The 14,430-nt window shown below is 42.0% G+C and overlaps 1 pseudogene; it reads left to right on the forward strand.

Moving 5' to 3' along the window:
- LOC135505977 (exostosin-1-like) overlaps positions 1-14,430 on the forward strand; it is a 296,459-nt pseudogene that overhangs the window by 253,168 nt on the left and 28,861 nt on the right.

Consider the following 14,430-nt stretch of genomic DNA (forward strand, 5'->3'; position numbering starts at 1 on the left):
TCAGTTTATTTAGTAAATACTTAACACTTTTTCTTAAAACTGCATTGTTGGTTAAGGGCTTGTAAGTAAGTATTTCACTGTAAAGTCTACACCTGTTGTATTCAGCGTATGTGACAAATACAATTTGATTTGATTTGATTGAGGGAAAGATGAATGGAGCAAAGTACAGAGAGATCCTTGTCCAGGGCGCTCTGGACCTCAGACTGGGGCGAAGGTTCACCTTCCAACAGGACAACGACACTAAGCACACAGCCAAGACAATGCAGGTTTGGCTTCGGGACAAGTCTTTGAATGTCCTTGAGTGGCCCAGCCAGAGCCCGGACTTGAACCTGATCAAACATTTCTGGAAAGACCTGAAATTAGCTGTGCAACGACACTCCCCATCCAAACTGACAGAGCTTGAGAGGATCTGCAGAGAAGAATGTAAGAAACTCTCCAAATACAGGTGTGCCAAGCTTGTAGTGTCATATCCAAGAAGACTTGAGGCTGTAATTTCTGCTGCAACAAAGTACTGAGTAAAGTGTCTTAAAAACCTCTTTGGGCTGAGATACCGTTAACGGGATCAATATGACAACCCCAGTGAAAGTGCAGGGCGCCAAATTCAAAACAATAGAAATCCCATAATTAAAATTACTCAAACATACAAGTATTTTACACCAATTTAAAGATACACTTCTTGTTAATCCCACCACAGTGTCCGATTTCAAAAAGGCTTTACAGTGAAAGCAAACCAAACAATTATGTTAGGTTAGAGCCAAGTCACAGAAAAACACAGCCATTTTTCCAGCCAAAGAGAGGAGTCACAAAAAGCAGAAATAGAGATAAATGAATCACTAACCTTTGATGATCTTCATCAGATGACACTCATAGGACTTCATGTTACACAATACATGTATGTTTTGTTCGATAAAGTTCATATTTGTGTAACAAAAATCTCAGTTTACATTAGCGCGTTACATTCAGTAGTTCCAAAACATCCAGTGATTTTGCAGAGAGCCACATCAGTTTACAGAAATACTCATAATAAACATTGATAAAAGATACAACTATTATGCACAGAATTATAGATACATTTCTCCTTAATGCAACCGCTGTGTCAGATTTTTTTTTTTTTTTACGGAAAAAGCACATCCTGCTATAATCTGAGTATAACAGATATCCGCCATGTTGTGTAGTCAACAGAAGTCAGAAATAGCATTAGAAATATTCACTTACCTTTGATGATCTTCATCAGAATGCACTCCCAGGAATCCCAGTTCCACAATAAATGTTTGTTTTGTTCGATAATGTCCATCATTTATGTCCAAATAACTCCTTTTGTTAGCGCGTTCAGTTCACAAATCCAAATTCATGACGCACGATCACTAGGAGCAGACAAAAAGTAAAAAAGTTCCGTTACATGTCAAACGATGTATAGAATCAATCTTTAGGATGTTTTTAACATGAATCTTCAATAATGTTCCAACTGGAGAATTCCTTTGTCTGTAGAAATGCAATGGAACAGAGCTCGCTCTCACGTGAACGAGCGTGACCAGCTCGTGGCTCTCTGGCAGACCTCTGACTCATTCCCCTCTCATTCGCCCCCACTTCACAGTAGAAGCATCAAACAAGGTTCTAAAGACTGTTGACATCTAGTGGAAGCCTTAGGAAGTGCAATATGACCAATATCCCACTGTATCTTCGATATTCAATGAGTTGAAAACTTACAAACCTCAGATTTCCCACTTCCTGGTTGGATTTTACTCTGGGCATCTCTGGGCACCTTATTCATCCAAGCTACTCAATACTGCCCCCATTCATAAGAAGTTAATACGTATGTAAATGTGATATTTTTTATTCATTTGCAAAAATGTCAAAAATTCTGTTTTTGCTTCGTCATTATGAGGGGAAAACGATTTAATCAATTTGAAAATAAGGTTTTAACGTAACAAAATGTGGAAAAAGTCAACGGGTCTGAATACTTTCTGAATGAACTGTAAACAACTGCTTCCCACAAAGCATCGTCACTCGACAAAAGCTGTAGTCCTTGCAAAGCAAGGGAAACAACTCATTCAAGGTCTCAGAACGAGTGACGTCACCGATTGAAACGCTACTGGTGCGCACTGCTAACTAGCTAGCCATTTCACGGCAGTGACATTAGCCAGGCATTCACACACGTGGCATGGTTACGTGGCACGTGGCATGGTTACACGTGGTCTGCGGTTGTGAGACCGGTTGGACTTGCTACTAAATTCTCTAAAATGACATTGAATGCGGCTTATAGTAGAGAAATTAACATTAAATCCTCTGGCAACGGCTATGGTGGATATTCTTGCAGTCAGCATGCTAATTTCATGCTCCCTCAAAATGTGAGACAACTGTGGCATTGTGTTGTGGGACAAAACTGCACCTTTTAGTGTGGCCTATTATTGTCCACAGGTGCACCTGTGTAATGATCATGCTGTTTCATCAGCTTCTTGATATGCCACATCTGTCAGGTGGATGGATTATCTTGGCAAATGAGAAATGCCCACTAACAGGGATGGAAAGAAAAAGAAATGTATTTAATTTCAGCTCATGAAACTGCCTATTTGAAAAGGAAGTAGCAAAGTGTGACACAATTAAAAATCAAATGTAAATGCGTCGCTAGTGTGTGTCACCGGGTCATTGTCAAAGAGATCCCCTCAGTATCCCCTGCAGATGCTATTCACATTCTGGAGTCCGATTTCAAGGACGCCAGTGAAGATGGCAAAACCGTGTCTCAGGATGACATCCTCTTCCTGAACAAGCTGAATGATGGTATGAGGAAAAATAGTCATGACCATTATAAATTGACCTTGCCTTTTAAGGAGAGACCCAATCTACCCGACGATAAACAACTCGCCATTGTACGACTCAGCCATCTTAAAAGGAAACTGTTAAACGATGAAAAGTATAAGGAACATTGTCAAGTTCATGGATGAGGTCATTGAAAATGGTGACGCGGAAGAAGTTGAAGATGATGAAAATGAAGGCAGGAAATGGAATATTGCTCATCATGGTGTCTATCATCCTGAGAAGTCAGATAGGCTCCGCGTAGTTTTTGATTGCTCTGCCAAGTACAAGTTTAAATGACCATCTGCTTCCAGGGCCTGATTTGATGGACAAGCTGAACGGTGTTCTCATGTGTAGTTGGCAGATGTGTGACATTGAGAAGATGTTTCACCAGTTCCATGATCCTGAGACTGACCGAAACTATTTGCGCTTCCTTTGGTGGAAAAAGGGAGACATTACTCCACAACCTCAAGTGTTCCGCATGAAGGTGCAGCTGTTTGGTGCTGCATTATCTACTGGAGGTGCAAACTATGGGCTGAAGCATCTAGCTAAGGAGAACAGGGACCTATACCCTCTAGGCTCACAATTCATCATGAGCGACTTTTATGTAGATGACAGGGCTCGAGAACTTCGACTGCACATGTTTGTATCCAATGACAGAGCTGTCCTAGAAAGCATACCACCATCTGAACGTGCATCCGACAATAAGGACCGTAACCTTGCATTTGATGACTTGCCATCTGCAACGCGTCGAGGTATACTGTCGACAGTTGCCTCCTTGCAAAATATTGCTGATCTCCCTCCAGAGCGCGTGGACTCATCACCGCCCTTTACATACTGCGATATGGATTGTTTTGGCCCATTTCTCATTAAGCAAGGACGAAGAGTGCATAAAAGGTATGGTCTTCTCTTCACCTGTTTTTGCTCTCGTGCCGTTCATATTGAAATATTAGATGACATGTCAACAGATGCCTTCATTAATGGTCTGCGCTGCTTCATAACCATACGTGGTGCAGTTCGTCAGATTAAATGTGACCAAGGAAGCAACCTTGTGGGAGTCAATAACGCTCAAGGAAGTTGACATGGACAGGCTGACTGCCTATCTCGTTGAGAAACAGTGTGATTTCAGCATGAATGCCCCCCATTCAAGTCACATGGGTGGCGTCCGGGAGCGAACAGTGAGAGGTATCCTCAGCTCCACACTCTCACTCTCTTCTGGTAGACTAGATGATTATTCTCTACGAGCCTTCTTCTACGACACAATGGCAATTGTAAACAATCGCCCACTCACCGTTGACAACCCCAATGATCCAAATAGTCTTGAGCCACTCACCCCTAATCATCTGCTTACTATGAAATCTACCACAGCTCTACTTCCTCCTGCCAGATTCATCAGGGAGGACATGTACGCTCAGAAAAGGTGACGGTCTGTTTAATATCCAGTAGAACGGTTTTGGAGACGCTGGCGAAAAGAGTATCTAGCCAACATCGCCATCCGGCATTGCTGGCACACCCCGACGAGAAACCTGCAGTTCAGTGACATAGTGATGATGAGAGATGATGATCTGCCTAGAAATGAGTGGCGGATGGGTAGAGTCTCAGAGACTGCTGTTGATAAAGATGGACTAGTAAGGAGAGTCAAAATATGTGTTGGTGGTCGGAAGTTAGACAAGACAGACAAGCGTCTCACCAAGCTGTCAGTGTTCGAACGCCCAGTTCAAAAGCTAGTCTTGTTGCTGGAGACTGGTTAAGATATATGTCCCCCCCCCCCAAATCTCTTTACATCCTATATCTAACCATGGTCTCTTCTACTTTTGAGTCGTTTGTGCTATGATTCCATACCTTTCTGATACCCTATTTCTGGTCTTAGGTCATTTAAAGTACAGAAATCATTCGTCATTTGTGTATACCATGTACATTGTTCCAAATCACTCCTGATTTAGTGGGAGTGTAAATGTACCCCTAAAACGAGTGTCCGATCACGTCTGCTCTATATTTGGACTTTTATTTTCTTGTAGGAACTTTCTATTCTCTATCCTATCCTGTATATTTGACAGTTTAGTGTGACTTTTATTTTGAAAGCAGGCTTTTTGCCTTCTCTGTTTTACGCGCCAAGGGTATATGGGAAACAGGCACGAGAGAGGAAAAGGAAAATACGTTTTCGTTAAGGTTGTTCAAGCACCCAAGAAACAACGAACTTAGCACCTGGCTGGAAAGAGGACGAGCTCTTACGGTGTTTATGGAAATGGTACCGCATGATACTTTCATGAACCATCAGTTTGAGAGTTGACCATTCTTTCAGCTGGGGATGCTACAGGGACCAGAGAATCTGTAAGGGAGCAGATGATCTATGATATGGATTGGAACCAGTCTGATTCTTATGAGTTCATGTTGTCTGATTTGAAGGCTACAAAACCTTATTTTTGGGAAGGAAATACTTTTGTATTTTTAGCTCATTTGATCCCGACATGACTGTGTGCCTTTCAACTAATCTTTTTTTGTGTTCCAACCCTGTCATTGCTGTGTACAGGCAACCCCAGCAGGTCGTACAGCAGACGCTGCCCCCTCCTGTCTTCCAGTTGATGCTGACCAAGCTGTCCACCATCACAGCAGCACCTAACCCAAACCCTTTTCCTACCCCTTACCCTAAACCGGGTTTGTATCCTAACCCAACCCCACCTCTTATCCTAAACTGGGTTCGTATCCAAATCCAACCCCACCCCTTATCCTAAACCGGGTTCGAATCCTAACCCAACCCCACCCCTTATCCTAAACCGGGTTCGTATCCTAACCCAACCCCACCCCTTATCCTAAACCGGGTTTGTATCCTAACCCAACCCCACCCCTTATCCTAAACCGGGTTCGTATCCTAACCCAACCCCATCCTAAACCTTATCCTAAACCGGGTTTGTATCCTAACCCAACCCCACCCCCCTTATCCTAAACCGGGTTCGTATCCTAACCCAACCCCACCCCTTATCCCGGGTTTATCCTAAACTTATCCTAAACCGGGTTCGTATCCTAACCCAACCCCACCCCTTATCCTAAACCCCCTAACCCAACCCCACCCCTTATCCTAAACCGGGTTCGTATCCTAACCCAACCCCACCCCTTATCCTAAACCGGGTTCGTATCCTAACCCAACCCCACCCCTTATCCTAAACCGGGTTCGTATCCTAACCCAACCCCACCCCTTATCCTAAACCGGGTTCGTATCCCAATCCCAACCCTCCCTTCCCCATACACTGATACATCACACTCTTCCCTTCTTTGAGCCCACCCCTCTCTTTATTTATGGTTTTGTTTAGACTGATTTTGTTTTGACTCCTGTTTTTTTGTTTTTACTTTCATTTTCACAGTAGTTTTAAGAGTTGTATAAGTCTTATTATTATTATCATTCTTATCAGACGGGTAAGGGTGTTCTCACGTAGGAAGCAAGGGCTGGAGGGGCACCAAAATGGCTGAAAGATGTCTTCATGTCCTGATCTGCACTTTGCTATTTCCCTTCATGGACTTAAGCGCAATGGATTTGTACAATTGGTCAGTGTTCTTATTTCTTGCCTAATGGGCAACAGTGTGAACATTGTCATCACTACCTTTGCTATAACACCTCATTGAACAACTCAATAAGACCACTCTTGGATAAATTGAGTGAATGAATGATTGGTTATGACAACATGCACTAAACCAGAACATATGGTTGTGAACAATAAAAAACAGCAGGATATGTGAATTAAATTGTGACTAGTGCACTTCATACGTTGTACATATATAATCTTTGTCTTCATTCATGCCAAACCTTTTGCATAATTTGTGACCTGTCTCCATAACGGACAGGAACCGAGAAGGAATATCATCACCAATGATGTTACTAATATTTCTAACTGTACTGATAAGGAAGAGGGAAGACATCCATTGTCGCTGAACTGCTTGACGTGTTCAGTAAAAATGACAGTGCCACTTTCTTACCAGTAGTCACATGTTCAATAAGAAGTTCTATACAATACAGAAGTGTTTTTTGCTCTATAATGAGGTTCTGCCAATCATATGTTGGAAAACATTATCAAGAAAACCTACAGTAGCTGAACACTGTGATAGTAACCTGTTTGTTGAACAACAGTGATTCTAAGAACAAGAATAGCTGTTACCTATAGGACAATGAATCTATCACAGGTCACCATGGGTACAGTAAGGTAAAACCTTAATAAAATCATTTGCGATGCTTAATTGTGCATGCCTCTCATTTTCCAACAACTTAATATGCAATAAAGCTATACCTATGGCTTGCATAACCAACTCAGTTTCCCTTGTTAGAGTTCTCCCTGAGATTTGAAGGTTGGACAGTTCGATCCCTGGCCGAGTCATACCAGACTGTAAAAATGGGACCTGATGCGTCTCTGCTTGGCACTCAAGATAGATTGAGATAGATTGGGGGTAAGGCCCTGCGATTGACTAGCGTCCTATCCAGTGTGTGTACTGGTACATCAAGCTACAAGGTACATCACACTACAGAAACAAGAGATAGGCTCCTGCTCCTATGAGCCATTGTGGTTCACACAAGCAAAGTCTCGCACAAAGTTACCCTCTTAATTTGACTTGCAGCTTTAACAGTATTGAGTCAAGGAAAATAAATGGAGGATAAATTCACCATTCAGCAGGACAATAACCTAAAACGCAAGGCCAAATCTACGCTGGAGTTCCTTACCAAGAAGACAGTGAATGTTCCTGAGTGGCCGAGTTACAGTTTTGACATAAATCTACTTGAAAATCTTGAAAATGGTTGTCTAGCAATGATCAACAACCAATGTGAGAGCGCTTGAAGAATTTTGAAAATAATAATAGGCAAATATTGTACAATCCAGGTGAGTAAAGCTCTTAGAGACTCACAGCTGTAATAGCTACTAAATATGTTTCTAATGTATTGACTCAGGGGTATGAATACTTAATGTAAATTCATTATTTTTGTATTTAATTTTCAATACATTTGCCAACATTTCTAAAAACATGTTTTAACTTTTTTATAATTGGGTATTGTGTGTAGATGGGTCAGAGAAAAAAAAATGTTTAATCAATTTTGAATTCAGGCTGTAACACAACAAAATGTGGAATAATTCAAGGGATATGAATAAGGCACCGTATATATTTATTTTATTTGTTTGACCAGAATGATTTTAGTAGGTTATTTCCATCTACTCATCTCTTAAAATGTGTTGACTTGCCTCTCACCATAGCCAGCTAGCTAGCTAACGTGTCTAACATAGATGGCTAACTATAGTACATTTACTAACGGCTGTCCTAGCCAGTATAGCAAAGATTATCTGAGTCATTCAGTGGATAACACAGCTTCGCCTCTTCCTCTGTGATCCAGAAATACTTTACAAAATTAAGAGTACATGTTTTTCTGTCTGAGCATCGCTGGGTCATTCCTACTTTGTGGTACCTTTTGGACCTCAAAACATTTGGAGAGAAAAAAAAGTATTTTTGTGTTTTAGTATTCTATCAGAAAAAGGACATGTTTGACTTTCAGAAAAAACATATTGGTCAAGCTCAGGCACTTATTTTCTTAGGTGCATTTTCCAACCTGTTAGTTGCATAAGGGTGGAAATATGGAGCACAAATTAGCCATAGTTCTGTGAGTGAGAAAGATTGAGCGAGTAAAATGGTCAACACTTTAACAGGATTTTTACTTCTCTTTCAAACCTATTTTAACATTTAGAAATTTGTTTAATTTTCTCTATAATTTAGCCTAACATGGTGGAAATATATGAGTGGGACATACAGCAAATACATGAAACATGGAAAAATAGATAAAATGGAGTGTCTATATTTATGTACTTTTGCACCATTGTTTTCCTACCAAAGAAATTATGACATTTCCTGAATGTGGTGTCATTTTAGAAAGGGGTTATTTTCATAAATGGAGAAATATAACAAACTAACAAATTGGAAAGTGATATCAGAGTCACAGAAAATCGTAAATAAAATATGAAATACAATAATCATGAACAAAAGTAATTGATGAGAGAGAATTTACCTAGGACTATAAAATAATATATTTTAAGGCATATTTCTCATGGAAGTTGATGAGTAAACACAAAAAAGCCTACATCCACTGGAGAAAAAAAAGTTTTCAAAGTTATTCCTTTTCAAGATCCATATTTTTGTGTGTTTAATGTAAGGACACCTGACCTTTTATATTTAAAGCCTTTTGGAATCCACATTTTACACTATATATAAAGTGATGTCCTGGGGACAGAAAAGGCACTGTAGGCACCACCAAGTTAAATAAAGGTGAAATAAAAAATAAAAATAGGGAGGAATGACCCAGCTACCAAGCCCAGGCAACCTCTTCTGCCTCCGTTACCAAATCCCCATCCACCATGTTTGATTGGCAGGTGAAACACATCGAAAATGAAAATGCAAAGGAGCAATCAAGAAAGAAAATAGCAAAATGAAGCATAGCAAGTGATTTATCAAATTTCATTGATCATTATAATTTTGACAGTCAACCCACACAGAATATGGAAGGTAATTATCAATTGTAATTGATAATTCTTTTTTTTGTCACAATTTATGTGGGAACAAAAAGGAAATGAAATGGCATTTACATTTCGTTTTTAAGTGTAAGAGTGTTGCATTTCCTGTGTCAGCAGCTAAATGCTTCCATAAGTATCAACAAGGGCTTACTACAAATTCTAGCGAGCTAGCAACAACATCAGTGCAGCTTGCTAGTTAGTTAACATTTGCTATAGATAGCTACAGCAGGCATACGCCTGTAGAAAGCTACTGCCACCTTGTGGTCTGGAGTTTTTTAAGAGGCTGATCGCCGGTTGAACAGTGCTATCTGAACAACAAAACATTGACTGCTGACACTGAGCAGAACTGCTAAGGACCTGTCAGCAGTCCGCACACGTTTTGTAGAACCACAAGCAAAGTGGTGTCAGAACAAATGTCTTGCAGGCCTCAGTTATTCAGAGTGTGAATTAGATACAAAACTATGCTAAAAGGTGAGGAAAGTTGGGAAAGTTAGGATTAAATCACTATTGATTTGTAGTCTTCTGTTGTGTTCAGATGATTCAATGTAAATGTATACCATTTGGATCTATTTTCCTATCAAAACCCAACTTCATGGGCCTCCCGGGTGGCGCAGTGGCTAAGGCGCTGTACTGCAGCGCCAGCTGTGACACCAGAGACTCTAGGTTTGCGCCCAGGCTCTGTCGTAACCAATCGCGATTGAGAGGTCTGTGGGGCGATGCACAATTGGCCTAGTGTCGTACAGGTAAGGGGGGGCTTGGCCAGTAGGGATATCCTTGTCTCATTGCACACCAGCGACTTGTGTAGCGGGATGGGCGCAGTGCACGCTAAACAAGGTTTCCAGGTGCACGGTGTTTCCTCCGCAACAACTTCATAAAGATTAGCATGAGGGGTTTCTGGGAAACAACCAACTAACCAACTCTGCTTGAATTACAAGCAATTCAGAAACTTTTGTAAAATCTCTACAATTTATACACTAACTTGTGAAAAAATGGCTGTTGAGATAGTTTTCGTATATCTAATGTAAAGATAATCCGCTACCATGAGTCACAGTAGGCTATCGTGAGTGTTAAGAGATTTAAAAGCTTTTTAAATACACTCCTATTTATAAACAGACACATAAACAAGCTTATGAGTGTCAAGATAACTTATATCCCGCTTTGTTTACAGAGTTGATAAACTAGCAAAGCACAGCCCCCACACCATACTGCTGTGTGTTTGTGTGTGTGTGTGTGTGTGTGTTGGTCCATAATGAGAATGGAGGAGAGTTTTTAAGACCATCCAATGTTTTGGTTTTATACAACAATCAAGTTACTGCTCCCGCTGGTAAAAAGTGAATCTCTTTACATTCAATTATGTGGAAGAATGATGCACAACAACCCAGAACAACATGTGGAGTAGCTTATTCCCCCACAGAGGAGACACATAAACACTGATGGAGAGATAGAGAGGGAGGGGGAGGATTTGATTTGCCTAATGTATACCCTGCCTCTGAGTGTATTAAAATTAGAGATACTGTCACTGTCAAACATCAGCTCAGACAGACATTGTTTTCAGGCTTCAGGTGGGAAAGGCGTGCTGTCTTTGTGATTTCGGGGTTAGAAATGTGACATTCATGGTGACTGCTGATTTGTCTTCCTGCCCCCTCTCCTGCCACGTGTCACATTGTGAATTGTATTTTCTGTGTTTGTTTGTATAATTCATGAAGAGCTATGAAAGGAATAGTAACAGTACAGAACAGTGATGCGCTGTGAAACATGAGGAAGTGCTATCTGTTAGTTAGTATGGTGTGATAGTGTTGTGTTTTAGCCATAGGAGTGACATGATCCCTAACTTAAGGGCTCAACCTCTCTCACACAAGGCTGGTTTACTAGCCCATAACGTTTTAACACCTCAGTTTCTCTCTAGCTGTATGAACTATGCTGTAGCAACACCTTGAGGGGATAGTCCTCAATTGGAACGGTATGCCAGTAAATTCTATTGATCCTCTTATTAGTCCTCTAAGGCCTACCACATAGATAACAGTGTAATTTGACCATTGAGGACCATCGTTAACGATGTCATTGGTCCCTCAAGTTATCGCCACTAAAGGGCCATTCGAATCCTACAGAGAGGTGTTGCTATGGCTCTCATAGGGGAGACAGTGTGTCCATGGGCCTCCCTCGGGAAGGAGTATTTCACCTAATCACATCTGCCCAGAGAATAACCCATGTGCCCCCCCACTCCCTCACATTCGTTTAAATTTTTACTCTGTCCTTTTTCTCCCCAGGTTCCTTCAATTACCAGATCTGTGGACCATGACAAAATATTGGCGCTCAGGCAGCAGACTCAGTTCCTCTGGGATGCTTATTTTTCTTCGGTAGCAAAAATAGTATTAACTACATTAGAGGTAAGCTCTCCCATTTATAGAACTGTTCATTTGAATCAAGAGTGGGTGGGAGCGGGTTGGGAGGATTGCAGGGCCAGACAGCCAGCAGCCAGGATAACGGATAGCCTTTTCTATAATGTGCACAAGTGGCCAGGATGAATTGATGGTGGCTGTACAACAGCGTTTCCCAAACAAGTTCTTAATTTCCCCTGTTTTTTGTGTGTTTTTTTTACTCCTCCTGACAGTCTGGCTCTTACTTTGGGAGTGTTTTCACTATACTCTATCTTCTGTCTCAGTCTCTGGGGGGAAACAGACACAAAGGGCTTTCATCAGGCTCTTCCCCAGATCAGTCAGGACCTGCCATGATCAAAAGAGATTGCAGTGTAACGGTTTCCTCTGGAATCTTAAATGTCTAGAGACTCTCATGGACTAGAGTACAACGACAGGTAGCTGGGGGTTCCTTAAACAAAACTCCCCCTTGTGCTATACTGCTACTGTTTATTGTTGTCACACCCCCAAATATAGTGTCCTCTAAGAGCAAAGTTAAAATAATTGTCATGTTTCCCCTGGAACAATTATAAAAACACTTTTTATGGTCTGATGTGTGGAGAGGAAGCCACGGTATGAGGTATTTTGGCCTGCAGGTATGAAAGGAAAGGTTCAGCAGAGTAACATCACAACATTCTCATAGGCTCTCTGTTCACCCCTCTGTCTCACTCAACATTTTGAGGATTTTACTTTGGTCTGAGTTTTTCCATGGGTTTGTATTTTAACACACGTCCACTTATTGTTGTATCACTGACCCATTCAGAAGCTACTCTCTTATGATGGTGTTGTGGGCTCTAATTTAGAACTCACTCAACAGAAACTCCAACCTGTTTACCCATATGTCTTTGTCCCTGAGGTTTTCATTTCACTTCTTCATTTTGAGGGTGTCCGTGTTTAATTTCTCCACTCTCTGTCTTTACTCCCTTCTTGTTTCCATTCAATTTACCACTTCATAAAGGAAATAATGACAAGGAGGGTTGAGGGGGAGGGGGAAAAGAGAAAGTTAGGAGGATAAATTATAGGCATTCCGCCATGGTTCTTCAAAGGGAGCCACAGCAGCACTTTGTGATGAATTGGATTAGGGCCGAGCGTTGGTTTTATGTGTTGCCGGGCGGACGTCACCACCAGGTGCCTAGTCCAAATCCAATAGGGAAGAAATTAGGCCCATCTCCATGGATATTTACCGTTGTGCAGATGTGGTAAATGCTCGGCGCTACCTGCCGACTGACAAAATGGGGGAAATTAGGCATTCTAAATTGCCCCGCAAGTGGCACACACACAGGGCTTTTGTGAGGTTGTCGATAAGTGCCAGCTAATTCTCCATATAGATCAAAAGGCACATCTCGTCTCAGTGTTGCTGGCACTGGACAGGCATATGGACTCTAAACTGTTATGATAATCACACTGAGGGTGGCCGTTTGAGGTGCGGGACAAACAGGCAGACGCACTGCTTTCCTCAGCCAGATAAATCTGACCTGAATCTGTCAATAGGGTTTTCAGATACATTTGCCTACAATGCAGAACAAGTATAACACAGTCACATGATACTGTAGCAACTTCTGTAGAAGAGAAAATATTTTTTTTTACTGTGGAGGTACTGTATCTTGAGCAACATAAATGAAGCTCATCACCTCGCAGGGAGTAAACAGTGTGGAGGGGTCGACCTACCGCCTCGTCTCTCTGAGGGGGTTGCTTGTTAAGGCGTCTCTCACAACCTCATTAGGACCCACAGTTCAAACGGAGGAAGCAGCCAGGAAAGCACCGGGCTCTGAGAGCATGTAAGAGAGGAGACCCATATGGAGGTCTCTTGCTGTGGATCCAAGAGCAGGAAAGCTGTGGCCTTTCTACTTCAGGACATGCAGTGAGGCCGGTCTATTGGAAAGAGCAATCAGAAGTAGATATGAAGGCTGATATGATATGAAATGACTGTCATTAATGTTAATGATTGAGAGGTTGGTTTTGTGTCCAATGACTCAACTAATATCAGGACCCATAGGTGACCATCTTCATGTAAAATATCCTGTGCATCATCAGTGCATCACTCTTACTGCATGACCACTGCATGCAAATAACTCCTTACGGTCATTGCTGTTCAATAGACTGTCAGTAGCACAGTCATCATATATAGCAACATGGGACGACGAGATACAGGTCCAATCTCCACAGTCAACATGCAAGGTAACAGTTGCACCTGGGTGAGTGGGCATCAGTCCCAGCTGAGGGTGTGAGGTGTTATCTGCATCAGCAAGACGCTGCTCGACAACATGGCCACGTCTATCAGACCCAGCCTCTTGCACAGCGAGCAGCTTCTTTGTACTAATCCTCTCTCTCTCTCCTCCTCCTTCTCTCCGTGTTGTTTCTTTTTCTGCAGATAATCCAAGACAGAATAAATTCACACGTATCCAGGAACAAGTTGATGTGGAATTCGTTGCCTGGTGGACTGTACGTTCTGCCTCAGTTCTCCACGGACGCTGCAGTGTTCCCCTTCTACTACTCGTCTCTGGGTGAGTTGGAACCTGGTGGACTGTACGTTCTGCCTCAGTTCCTCACAGACGCTGCAGTGTTCCCCTTCTACTACTCCTCTCTGGGTGAGTTGGAACCTGGTGGACTGTACATTCTGCCTCAGTTCCTCACAGACGCTGCAGTGTTCCCCTTCTACTACTCCTCTCTGGGTGAGTTGGAGCCTG

This window comes from Oncorhynchus masou, chromosome 19, assembly GCF_036934945.1.
Source record: "Oncorhynchus masou masou isolate Uvic2021 chromosome 19, UVic_Omas_1.1, whole genome shotgun sequence".
Classification (NCBI taxonomy): Eukaryota; Metazoa; Chordata; class Actinopteri; order Salmoniformes; family Salmonidae; genus Oncorhynchus; species Oncorhynchus masou.